Here is a 13,156-nt window from a genome sequence, read left to right as displayed (position 1 = left end):
AGGAAGAAATCTCTCACTTTCCCTCCACTCTTACAATCTCTCGAAGAATTCCTCACAATCTAACCCTAAATTAGACTCTCTACACACTACTGGAACTCTTGGACACTGTTCGAACCTTCGAACTCCTTGAACTCCTCTCAATTTTTCGGCCAAAATCATCTTTTAAAGTTGTAGAAGAGTTTTTCCAAGAGTTGCCTAATCATCCCTCTAAAAATTGTCCACATTCAATGCACCTGTTAGGACCCCCGCCGATCTAGCAGTCGACGGCCTCGAGGGCGCCGTCGGTGGGCCTTTTAAATTATTTGATCTGGAGTCTCGAGAAAATCTCACCGTCGGCGTCAGGCGTCATTGGGCTCGTCGTCGGTGCCCTAGTTCAATTCTTCATATTTTGGTCCTTTTCGCTCCAAATTCGCTCTTTTTTGCAACTTTTTGCTCCAATCACCATAATTCATCATACCTGTAACAAAACATCAAAAATACCTTTCTTTAAAGTGTAATATCATCACAATCAGTATAAAATAGGTATGAAAATCTCAACATATTTTCCTTTGGTCAGCAGCTCATCTACAACGTTCTCCTCAGTAGGTGGTTGGGCGTCGCGCGCAGATGTAGCGACCCTGGTTTCGATGACATTAATTTCCATGCAGTCTTCCATGAGGTAGTCCTCAGAGTCTTCATTCTCATTATTCATCTTCATTATCAACGGGAATTCCACGTCCTCGGGCTAGTTCTGAAATCTCGACTCTGAGCCTTTCGACCTTTTCCTCAATTATTACCCCTTGTATCACTTTGAGATCTGGGGGCCTCTACTGGACATCTTCTACGTGTGCATCTTCTTCACTTGCAATTGTTGTTACCATGTCAGATACTTCAGATCCCTGCTTTACGTTATAATTCTATCTTACGGGCTCACTGAATCGTATCGGTGCGACAACTTTGGGTATCCACTTCTTTTTCTTTAACGGTGATGCTTTGAGATAGGGTGTCTCAACAAAAACATCGGCACGTCAAAGAGAGGTGTGCTCCCCATGGCGAAGACTAGATACAATAATAGGCAACCTGTTTATCCTTTCCTTTGGAATTTTAGGAACATCTTTATGGCTGGTAATTGGTAGAACTCTTGGACTCAGTCGTGACTTAACTGGTTGACGACCTGCGGACGTAGTGATGGTAGCAGTATCAACTCTATTCCCCAAGCGGAACCTGACGAGAATGCGAGGAGGTAATTTTCATTTGGAATCTGAGACCATCTGGCAGATCTTACGTCCTTTAGTATTTTTCTCTTCATATGAGGGGATACTGTGCATCCCATTCACTTAAGCAATTCACTGACTAAACAACCCTCTTTGACAGCTAGTCTTTGAAACACTATACTGACTCTGGTGATAGGAGTAGGCTTCTTCCTCTTCTTACTATGTCCATGAGGTGATGGTAAAGCAGTGATAATCTTTTGGATACTTTCGTGCCTCTCGGTGTTCACTAAGGGATGGAACCTACTCCCTCACAAAAGCAGAGAGGTATCTACCAATCCTGATTCCTCCTGATGAGGAATTTCATCAATAGTCATATCTTCAAAAATCTGAGCTTTAACAGTCTTGCAAATTTTTTGGCTGTGGTTTCTTCTTTGTGACCGAGTTAGTTGCGCAACTCTCAAACTCAACCCAATTTCGAACACTGACGACGTGATGGTGAATTCCTTGGTTGGATTGTCAACGATCATAACATCTTTTCCCTTAACAGGAATGGGAAAGACAGGCTTAGTAAATGTCGTGGTGGTGGTATTCTTTCCCTCCTGGTAAGAAGGAAAATCTTGTAGGCAATTCAGGCTAAACGAATGGGGATTTCCCGAGAATGACCTCGAGATCCTCGAATCCCGCCCCAAACTTGATGGTGGGAGCAATGTTACGGGCACTACGGCTCATCGACAAGTTGCAAGAAAAGAAAAGGGTCAGACACGCCATCGCAAAAACTTCAAGAAGAACACTCTAGGGTTAGTTATTTGGCCAATGTCTCGTAATCATAGTGCGAGCACTACAAATTAACAGAGATCGATCTGTAAATCGGGTAAAATTTATTTAATTGGTGAAGATTTTTAAAATTTGGTAAAAAGGTATGAAAGTATGAAAGTTTAATTAATATAAAGAAAATTAAAGAGCAAGCGCAGCACGATACAGTTCAATCTAATTTGCAAAATAGCAAATCAAACTCAAAAAGACACAAAAAGAAAAGTAAAGTTTAGGACCCAATGCGAGATCGACTTTACAACGCACAATGCCCAGGCGTAACTAGTCCACCAACACACCTATTGGGGTCCGACCCCACACACAAAGATAAAAAAATCCTAATGACCTCTACACCCTCTCTATTGTAGGGTGGTTGAACAGACGGTCCTGAAGTCCAAAGAGCTAATCATACTTTTCCAAGACAGAAATGGGTAAAACATGCCAACAGAAGAAGGGTAATTTGGTCAATGAGAGGCATGGACACATCACCGATGTGTGAAGGTAATACTTTCTGATTTAAATGGAAAGAAAAGCTTTTCCCCAATAGATCACTAGAAGCTGTCGACACTATTTTGGTTGGGGGAGTTGCCCGTAAGAAGCTGTCGGTCACCAAAATCAAAATCCCGTCGACCGCTTTAGAATGACTTTTTAATTTACATATAGATTTAAGTTTAAAAAAAATATGAAATCAAACTGACCCCATATTTTTTATAGTTTAAAGTACCTCAAACCTTGTATCTATCCCAAAGGATAAACACAAGACTTGAGGATGAGGCTCGATCAAATAAACTAAAAAATATATGACATCCGTTTGGTCCGCGAAACCTTTTTATTTGCCGGAAATTTCTCCTATTTAATATGAAAATTAAATTGAGTTTATATTAAGCTGGGTTCAGAAAAGCTTACTATAAGAGCAAACTCCTATAGTTAATTATATCTTAAATTACTGAAGTTGCCTAAGAAAACTCTAGATAAATCAGGAAATATTATGTTCAAAAAGGTCAAAAGAATAGGACTTTTCAACAAAATCGGACAAAGAGGTGTCCAAAGGAGAATGGTTCAAACTTGGAACATTTACTATAGAATCCAAAGGAAGAAGAACTAGGGGATGTCACAGATCCAAAAGAGAACCTCAGTGACTTCCCAGTCTACCCTATGGTTTGGCTTCAGTTTCGAGAAAGAAATATTCAAGTGTTTTATCCTGCCAATTTTATTTACTTAGGGCTTACATTTGTGTGAAACGATCACACAAATAGCTTGGAAGATATGAGAGCTTAGGTCATGATGGACGACAACCTCAGAATCCTAAAACGAGTTAGGACATAAAATGTACAGTAGAGCCATACAAATGCCTAAAGATAAGTTGAGGATTTATGTTGCATAAGCAAACAATCTTGAAATCCTGTGGATTGTTGTTTTAACTTGTAAGGAAGGAATGGTTTAACTGGTGTAGTCATATTCTGTTGTTGAAGATGATGTGCTGCCCACAATGCTAGCTCTATGCTCCTTGTCGTGACAAGTTTAAGTTTTTTAGGGCGTCAGGTTATGATGTCAAATCAAGCGGCCCTATGGTTGTAGTCCTTTAAACATTTTATGAGAGGCATGTTGAAGTTGTACAGTGTATGATACAACAGTAGAATGTGTAACAATTCAAATAAAATCCTCAAAACCTCGGGAAAATCCCGGAGAAAAGACCACAAATGCTCTGTCGAAAAATTTCAATAAAACACCAAAAATTTTGATAAAACATATGAAAAAGTCTGAAAAGAGGGGACCGCAAGCACTCGGGTAGGGCTAGGCTCAGATATATGTTTGTACTCGATGATCGTCGAAGGCCAATGCTACTATCGGTCATCCGGATGTATAAAGCCCGCCACTCGACTAGAAGGGTGTCCTACTAAACCTAACTTAGAAGTGCACTCCATGGCCCAAACAGGTAATCAACAGGTGGACAACCAATTTTTTAAATATATTTAAAATTTATATTTTTAGCATGCACATAGGTTTCAAGCACACAAAAGTATATTTGTTTGAGAAAGGTCTATCCGTTCTTATCAAATTTGTTTTTATTAGTTTTGAAAAACTGTAGTTGTCCCTGAGTCGATCACATTGTCCGTCGTAGGACTACCAACAACCTAAGAAGGTACATGTCAACTTTCGTTTGTCTTATGTCAGTGAATGATATTACATCATACGGTTCACTGTGTCTGTGGGGGTGTCCTGATTTCATATGATGGAATATTATTCCGCTCTACTACCGGTGTGCCTTTGTCATCACCGCCCTAAGCCCCAAAACAAAACCAAACTACTTGCGATCTTACTTGATGGTTTCACATATAAAAAAAATGTTAAACGTGGATGCTTATGCATCAGATATAAGCATCGAAAAAAACCGAACCTAGAAGAAAGGAAAAAAAAGAACAAAAAAATGAGGTGAGAGAGAGGAGGCACTGATCCACCTAAAACACCAAAAAGACAGAGGATAAATCAGCCCTCAAAACTCATAACAAAAAGACCTGAGAAGGTAGGGCCCAAGGTCCTTAAATCAATCCAGAAGGATATCATTTTCTCGCTTTATTAGAATTGGATCAACCCAAAGAGGGTGTCCTTTCCAAATCCTATTTCAAACGAGTTGAAATGGGCCCGAACCGACACGACGATCACCCATAAATTACCTCCCCTGCATCGTTGTCAATCCTCCAAAAATATCTTCAATGGGCTCAATTTAATTCAACCAAATGCTCTCTCAAATAGGACTTGAAAATCCTCCAAATTCCATGAATTGAACAAAAGGAAAGTGACCTGGGGAAGACTACCATCAGCACCTCCAAACTTATGCCAAAATTAAGATTTTTCAACTCCCAAATTAATCAATAGCTTCTCATACCAAATAAACATAGAACCTTCCAATAAAGCCTCATAAATGCTCATGGTCGGGGTCAATAGAGAAGAGGAAGTAGCCACCAAGGCTCTCGGTCAAGTCCACAAACAGAATAAGGAACTCACGGCTAAGGCAAGAAACAGGGCCAAAAGAGGCGCACGGCCAAGGCAATCCAAGGCACAAGAAAGGGTCACGACCAAGGCAACCCAAGGAACAACAAGTATGGCTCACGACTAAGGCAACCAAAGGAACCTCCACTAGCTACTTTACCGTACCCCATCGATATACATAAGGAAATGAATAAAGCAGTTATAAATTTTTGGATGATAAACTTGACTCATTCAAAAAATCCAGACTAATCAAGTACAACAAGAAGGACCAAACAAATCTAAAAGACACACCGACAAGCTCACGCGTAGGGCTAAGAAAAGGCACGGGCCAACTCCAGGACAAGCTCTCGGGTAAGGGAGATAAGGGTAGCAAGGAGCAGCTGTTAAGGTTCTCGACCAAAGGTAACAAATAAAGGGATCCACTGTCAAAGCCCACAGCCAAGGCCACCAAAATGGGAGTTGCTAAGGCTCTCGGGTAAGGGGCAAAGCCAACAAAAACCAAGCCCCAAACCAGCCTCAAATTATTTAGGGACAAACCTGCACGTATATTTAACTGAGGCAGCCAATAACATGCCAATTTAATGTCAAAATAAGTTCAATAAGTGAGCATGAACCTGGCGACCCAGGGGCAAAACCGAGAACCTCAACAAGCAAAACCAGACCCCATGAGAAGCTAAAAGCGAGCCATTACAAAGCGTAAAAATTGATATTTCATGCAGCACACTATTTCAAATAGGCAGATCACAACAAAAGAGCTAATACAAGGCCTCAACAGGCAAAACCGAGCCCCACAAGAAGTTAGAACTAAGTCGTTCAAGGCTAAAACAGAATTCCAACAAAAATTAAGACCCGCGCCTCAATTGAGATTAACATCCAACCATTTCAAGGCAAAATCGAGCCATCCAAAGGTTAAAGAAAAATCCACATGCCTTTAAAACATCAAGATATGGAGCCAATATACATCTTAAACATGAAAAACAACATAGAGAACATATTTGGGCCTCTAAAATACCTAATCCGAGCATGAAACAATTTCCCTTAGATATTTGAACAGAGAGGATACCTCACGAGGAGCTAAACCAAGTCGTTAAAACAAGCTACAGGGCTTTCCAAATTAAAGAAATTTTCTCATAGCATGCATTTCAGGCCAAAAAAAGCAGTAGGGAGCTAAAACCGAGCCCCAATAGAGGCTAAAAACCAAGCACAACAAGGGTCAGAAAAAAAAAATGTGGCCTATAAAGGTTTTAAAGACAGGACAAAGTAGGGGCCAAACCGAACCTGTAAAGGCTTAAAAACAAGAATGAATTTCCAGCTTTTTTATCGTAATGATATGCAACAAGAAGTAGATAAGCATGAATCTTCTAGAGCCAACATTCCTTGACATCAAAATGAGTTACCACATTCATTCTAAGCATGGAAAATATAATAAATTCTTTCAACATGTATTTCTAGAGGAGCAAACATGCATTTTAAACTATCAATATACTCCCAAATATTTTTTCAAGCAAAGAAAAGAATATAGGCTTCCACATGCTCTTATGGTGAATATCTCAAAATACATGCAAATATATTAGACTATCATGTTGTACCATCCAACAGAGTTATTCTCAGTGGCTCAGCAGAGTGAAACCGAAAGGAAGCGAGACACAGAGGAGGAGGAGAAGTACCTCGTTAATATAGAAAAAAAATAAAACCTTAGAAAAATGCTCCACAGCCTAAACTCCTTTGCAACAGCAAGAGGAAACCAACCCAAGCATTAGAAACTAAGGAAAAAAGTTATAAAAAAATTTGGCAGAGTTTTCCCTTCCTCTTAGAGATTTTTTTTTGCCGCCCCTTAAAATGCTCTAAGTAGAGCTTAATATATATGGGAGAAGGAGAAGGAGAGATCAAAAGATCGTAAACGGCTCGAGGAAACGAGCGGGGCAGATGCCCCATACGGGCGGCTTGAGAGAGGCAGAGGATGAGATCCTCGCAGGGGATAAAATCCACGGCAATGATAAGGGGATGGGTCGTCCTCGAGATGGTCTCGCGTGTAAGAGGCGAGTGCAGGAGTGAAGGTACAACGACATAGGAAGGACGTGGGCCAGTGAGCCAATAGAGCTAGGGCTGAGGTTCACGGGTTCGAGAAAAGCAGTGGGGAGGGGGGTAGATAGATTTAGGTTTTAATAAATAATAATAAAAACAAAACTATCATTTATTATTATAATTATACCTAAATTATATATCCTTTCCCAGAAGCATTGTCGCAGTGGAACGAATGTCCCTCTAGGTAAAATCGATATTTCAAACACATCGGCGCAGTTCCTTTTGTCAACTGAAGTCATTTAGGCAACCTTGTCCATGATCGGGACAAAATGCATTGCGAGCCAAATTATGTCAAAAACTCAGCTTGAGCTCGATCAAATAGGATGGCAAAAGCACAACAACGCCAGATCAACGCGTACAGTCAATCCTAGGGCCAACAATCCTATAGGGATGCTCATTGAGATTCCTTACAGTAGCCCCACCTACTAAGTGCTAGAGGTCAAAAATATTATGCGGAACTTTAAGTCGAGTGAAGAAAAGCTCGGAATTTCTAACGGGGAGGGCTCCTTTGCTAGTTTTCTAGGAATAGTCGACAGGAAAGTCCTACGGATAAACCCTAGGCTATTTAAAGAGGAGAGACTAAACCTCAACCAAAAGTGAGGTCAACACTTGTGCTCATGTTTATGATTCATTTTATGAACTAATTGTTGTTTTGTATTTTCTTTCTGATTGCTTTGAAATTGAGCATTCAATATTTGATGATTGAAGTAGAATCTTTTACTTTTTTTAGATGCACTAGAGTGCCCTTTTGCTCTTGACAGAACCTGATTACTTGGAGGAAAATTTTGAAATTACTTCCCTGCTTCAACCTGAAATGGATTCACACTGTTTTAGAGGCCAACAAACCTGCTGATCTTCTCGCTAAACAAGGTGCATCACAAGGTATGGTTGTGGTCAGCCAAAGAATTGATATGGTTCTTAAACCACTTATACAAGGGGATATGCTTAGCCCTTCTTACATTAGAGCTACTAGGTAACACCTTGTATCCATCTAGTTTAACTTAATATATATTGCCTTTCTGGTTTATATATATAGGCGGGCAAACCAGTAATTTTCTTTTCTGACGCTGTAATTTCAACTCGTGCAGGAAAATACAAATTTACACTAGTTGGAAAGTTCCAATTAGGTTGCCCTAAGATGGAGATCATCAGGAAGGTTTTTGAAGATTTCAAATTGGTTGGGGATTGGCAGGTGGGTCATTTCGACGGAAGGCATGTTATGGTACAACTGAGAACAGAAGTTGATTACATGAGTATTTTCTCAAAGAAATTCATCAAAATTGAGGGAAAACATATGAAATTGCTCAAATGGACCTCCAATTTTGATCAAAGTCAAGAACCCTCAATTGCACCTATCTGATTCTCATTACATGAACTCAAACTTCATTTCTTTGATCTACCTATCTTATATGCAATTGAGACTATCATTAGAAAACTTTTGCATGTATACTTACCTACAATTCATTTCTCAAGGCCCTCTATTGCAAGGATTTTGATTGAAAGAGATATTACACTACCTGATATAGAATAAGTCTGGCTTGGATCTACTCATAATGGTTATTGGTAAAAAATCATTATGGAACAAAAACCACACTATTGCAAGCACTGCAAGATGTTTGGACACTCGCAGGAAAAAATGTTTCAGATTGCATCCACAGTTGAGAACCAATAGTCAAAAGTAGGAACACACTATTAGTGCACCCCATGTGCTTGAGCACGCTCCCAGCAAACTTAATGATAGCCAACCTGAGGAGGGAATCACCACAAGACACGAGTTGGGTTCTGCCCCTGAGATCCCTTCTCCTAACCATACTATAATGGATAATGTTTGAACTGAAAATTAGGATAGTCCTGCAGCTCCTATTCAAAAAACATCAGGTTCAAAGGTAACAATTCACACTTCACATACAATGAAACCTATCGCAGTGGCAACGACTATCTTTCCTCCTACTGCGGTGCTAACATTAAATCAGATCAAGGATCACATGAGCCAGTCTTCAGATGAAGAATGACAGGTTTACACTTCTCGGTGAAGAAGAAGGCACAACTTGGAAACTTAATGGATGATACTTTGGTGACTCCTGACAAAGACTTAACTTCAAAGTTTGTTATCTGGTTCCGCTCCTAAAACTAGAGGAAGAGGTAGGACTAAACTAGCTCGTCCCTAGCTGCATGTTTTAAATTTGTTTTACATTTTATTGAGTATATATGTATCCTTTTGTTGGGGTATTAGTGTACTTGTATCTTATATATATATATTGAGGTTCTAAAAATTGGACTAGGCGTCCAGAAAATTTTCAAGGTTCATTTGTTCGACCGGAGTCAAACTGGGGGTTGAACCGAATGACACAATAAATAAAAAAAATATGATAGAAATGATACAATAATGATGTAGTAATACAAATCTAAAAAATAAATATAATTATAAGTAATATATTTACATGTAATATGTTAAAAATACAATATCACAAATCGACATAAAAGTTCTCAGAAGTTATAAAATAGCATAATCCAAATTTAATCATACTCCACAATTTATGAATTCAACTATAAATATAGATTTAAACCCAAAAAATATTGAAAATACTAATTGATCAAGCATAGCTAAATATCATCCCCAAAACTTCGATCCTCAAATATTGCATCTCTAAAAGCCGCAGCATCGTACGTTTCAAAGTCTTCATAACCAAGAATTTCATTTTCACCCCCAACATCACCACAATTATATAATATAAGTAAAAACTTACTATGAATTTCAGTATTATATGGTTTTTAGGCTTTTCAATTATTGGAATTATACCCTCATATATTTCTTTCTCCAAATCATCTTAAATAAGTACAGGTGTTGGTTCATCATCAACTATCCAAAAAACTTTATTTTCAATGCTTGTGTAGTCCAATGGATCATAAATTTTTTTTAGGTGTAACCTACAAAAGGAAATGAGATTTATTTAATCATTTATTATCATTATAGGATTTATAGCTATTAAATTGAAATATTAAATATAGATAAAAGCATACCTATTTCTCATATTAATATTATATCTAACATGAACAAGATCATTTAGTCTTTGATGCTCAAGATGATTTCTCCTCTTTGTGTGAATTTGCTCAAAAACACTCAAATTTCTTTCACATTCAGACAAAGAACATGTCTGATCAAGAATACAAATAGCCAATTTTTGTATGTTTGCAGCTCAAGAGCCAAACGTCTTCAACCATTCATCTCCATAATATAAAATTATAAACTTGTGATTAATTTAAAGAATATGCAAATATATTATAATTGTGCTACAATAGTTTATGAAAAATTACAAGACTCCATTCCTTTAGATATAGTGAGAGCAATCAATTATCCAAAACTTTATCTTGATATAAGCTAATCTCATTCATTGCAAGTTTTGGTTCACTACATATGTTTTTACTTCCAATCATCTCAACTAGATCTTGCATGACTTTAGGGTTATGATAATAGTTATTGCTATCATATTGGAAATGTGTATAAGAAATAAGCATTTGAGTGAATGTCTCGTTGATACTAAAAATCCCATCTCTTTCTAACAACATTGGTATATGGCTTATACAAATTTTTTTTTTTGTTTTTAACAATATTGGTATATGGCTTATACAAAACTTTTTTTAACATACATTTAATTGCTTTTTTTTGCTCTATATATTCCATCATACAAAAAACCAAGTGAGGGTTTCTCATCAGAGTCAACCACCCATAATAATATTACTAAAGTTCCTGATAACTTTGATATTATTAATCAGTCATTCCGAGACTCACAATCCAAATGATAGAAGTTGCATCTTTTCATTTAATGATCTTTGATATCTTTGAATCAACATAATGCTTATTATTAACAATTGCCTGTAAGTCATGTTTATGATTGTAGACACTTCTTAAAGTGATAATAGTAGTTCCAAAGCGAGTTGCTCCTGGTCGTACTATCTTTTTCCAGCCCAATTTTTTTCTCGATCATGATAATAAGAAAACATGTTTATGAACAAATATTGTCACGTTCGAAACATTCTTAACAAGTTCTTTATCCAAAGGCATGTCACCAATATCTTTTAAAATAAGTTTCAAACAATGTGTAGCACAAGGTGACCAAAAGATATTCCAGCATTTCCAATGCAACTATTCTCTGGTTTTTTTCTAATTTGAAGCATTATCAGTCACTAAGTGAACTATAGTTTCAGCACCAAAACATTTAACAACTTCCTTTAATAAACCACACAATGTGTTTGCATTCTTTATAATATTAGAAGCATCAATGGATTTTATAAATGAAACACCACGTGGACAATAAACTAGAAAGTTGATCAATATTCTACTTATATCCATCCATCAACCATTAATGTTCATCTTGTTCCTTTATAACATTGTCTGAGATCAATAAGAAGTTTGCACTCATCTTTACAATCTCTCAATAAATTTATCCTTATTCTATAATAAGGAGGAATTTGATAATCGAGTCCAATAGCAACAATCATATCAAATGCTTTCTATGCAAATAACAAATTCACTGCATTAAAAGTATGCAACAATCAAATAACCATCTTGCAATTGCCATACAACACGATATATAACATCTTTATATGCTAGTATAATTTTTAATGATGGTTGTGATCTTGATTTTGTTCTAAGAGCAAAATAATTTTCCACTTCATCAATCTTTCTTTTTCTCATGTCAAGCCCTTTATCATTAGAAGTAGAATTTTGTGATTTGGAAAGTGAGGAATTGCTATCTTGGTTGCTACCTTCTTCATCATATATTTCTATGTTTTCTATATATTTTCCTTCATGTTTATTTTTAGATATCTCTTTTAAATTCTCTTGCATTTGATACCGAACATCAAGTGATATTTTTTTTTGCAAGTTGCAATATTTCCCTTAACTCCATCAAGGTGTTATTTCATTTTATTAATACCCTCACCTTTGTAGATAATTCCACAATATAAACACTTAAATTTCTTTTTTTTACATCAGAACCTTTAGTTATAATAAAATGATCCAGGCAATTTCTAATTTCTCACGAACACCATTTGTCGAAATCATAGGCTACATTTCAGATGGCTCATTCTAACAAAAGCATTAAAACATAACCTAAATATTAAAAATGAATAATATAAATTATTATTGATGATAAAAAAATAAATATAATCAGCCATGACAATCAAGAAGATAAAACAATAAGCTCAAGAAGTTTTAGTGCAACCATAAAGCTTTATGCAGCCAATGATGATTTAATGAATTTAGTTACAACAAAATAGGATTCGTAGATCAAAGTCAAATTATACCGTAAAAATTTGCTTTATATGGATACAAACTTTAAAACAAGTGTAAAAATTCTTGACCATCTTTAACAAATACCCTGCTATGTGCAAAACAATATTAAGTTTTGTTTTTCTTGATAAAAAAATGGCACCACGAATGTATGTTTATCACATATAAAAAAGACATATGTTGGCTTTAGGAATCAAAACCAAACTATTATATGTGAACGATACTTGTTAGCAATCCACATTTGCTATGCCTCCACTAAGCAATAAGATGAAAACCTCTTGGGAAAAAACTCTAATATATATAATTCAATGACTTAACCCTAAACCTTAAGTTAATTAAGTCCAAAACCTTTCAAACTTGTATATAAATGCAACTTTATTTTGTTGTTTGCCAAACTCAAATTAACATAAATAGTCAAATTAGTGCTAAAACATACGAGAAAAATCACAAATAATGTTCATCCTTGTTTCTTTCATTAGATTATATAATAGCTTTTGCTTGAATCAGAAGAGAGGTTACCCAAACAAGTACTGCATAAGAAGAACATCTTATGTTCTCTTAGGACACATCCTTACATATATGATTAGATGAAATCACGAACTAAGAAGTAGAAAAATTGAAAGATTAAATATTGCATAAAACCAATTTACTAATTTATTTTTTTACAGCACATAGGATTTATGCTTTCGACAAGTGTGGTCCCTAGAACTTCAACAATTTGTTTATAAATGCGACGCTATGGTGTCATAAACCGATGTGTGCAAAACTTTGACCTACACTCTTT

The sequence above is a fragment of the Phalaenopsis equestris genome, unplaced genomic scaffold (assembly GCF_001263595.1).
Source record: "Phalaenopsis equestris unplaced genomic scaffold, ASM126359v1 Scaffold000715, whole genome shotgun sequence".
NCBI lineage: Eukaryota > Viridiplantae > Streptophyta > Magnoliopsida > Asparagales > Orchidaceae > Phalaenopsis > Phalaenopsis equestris.
The sequence above is the reverse complement of the archived record's forward strand: the minus strand, read 5'-3'. Positions refer to the sequence as shown.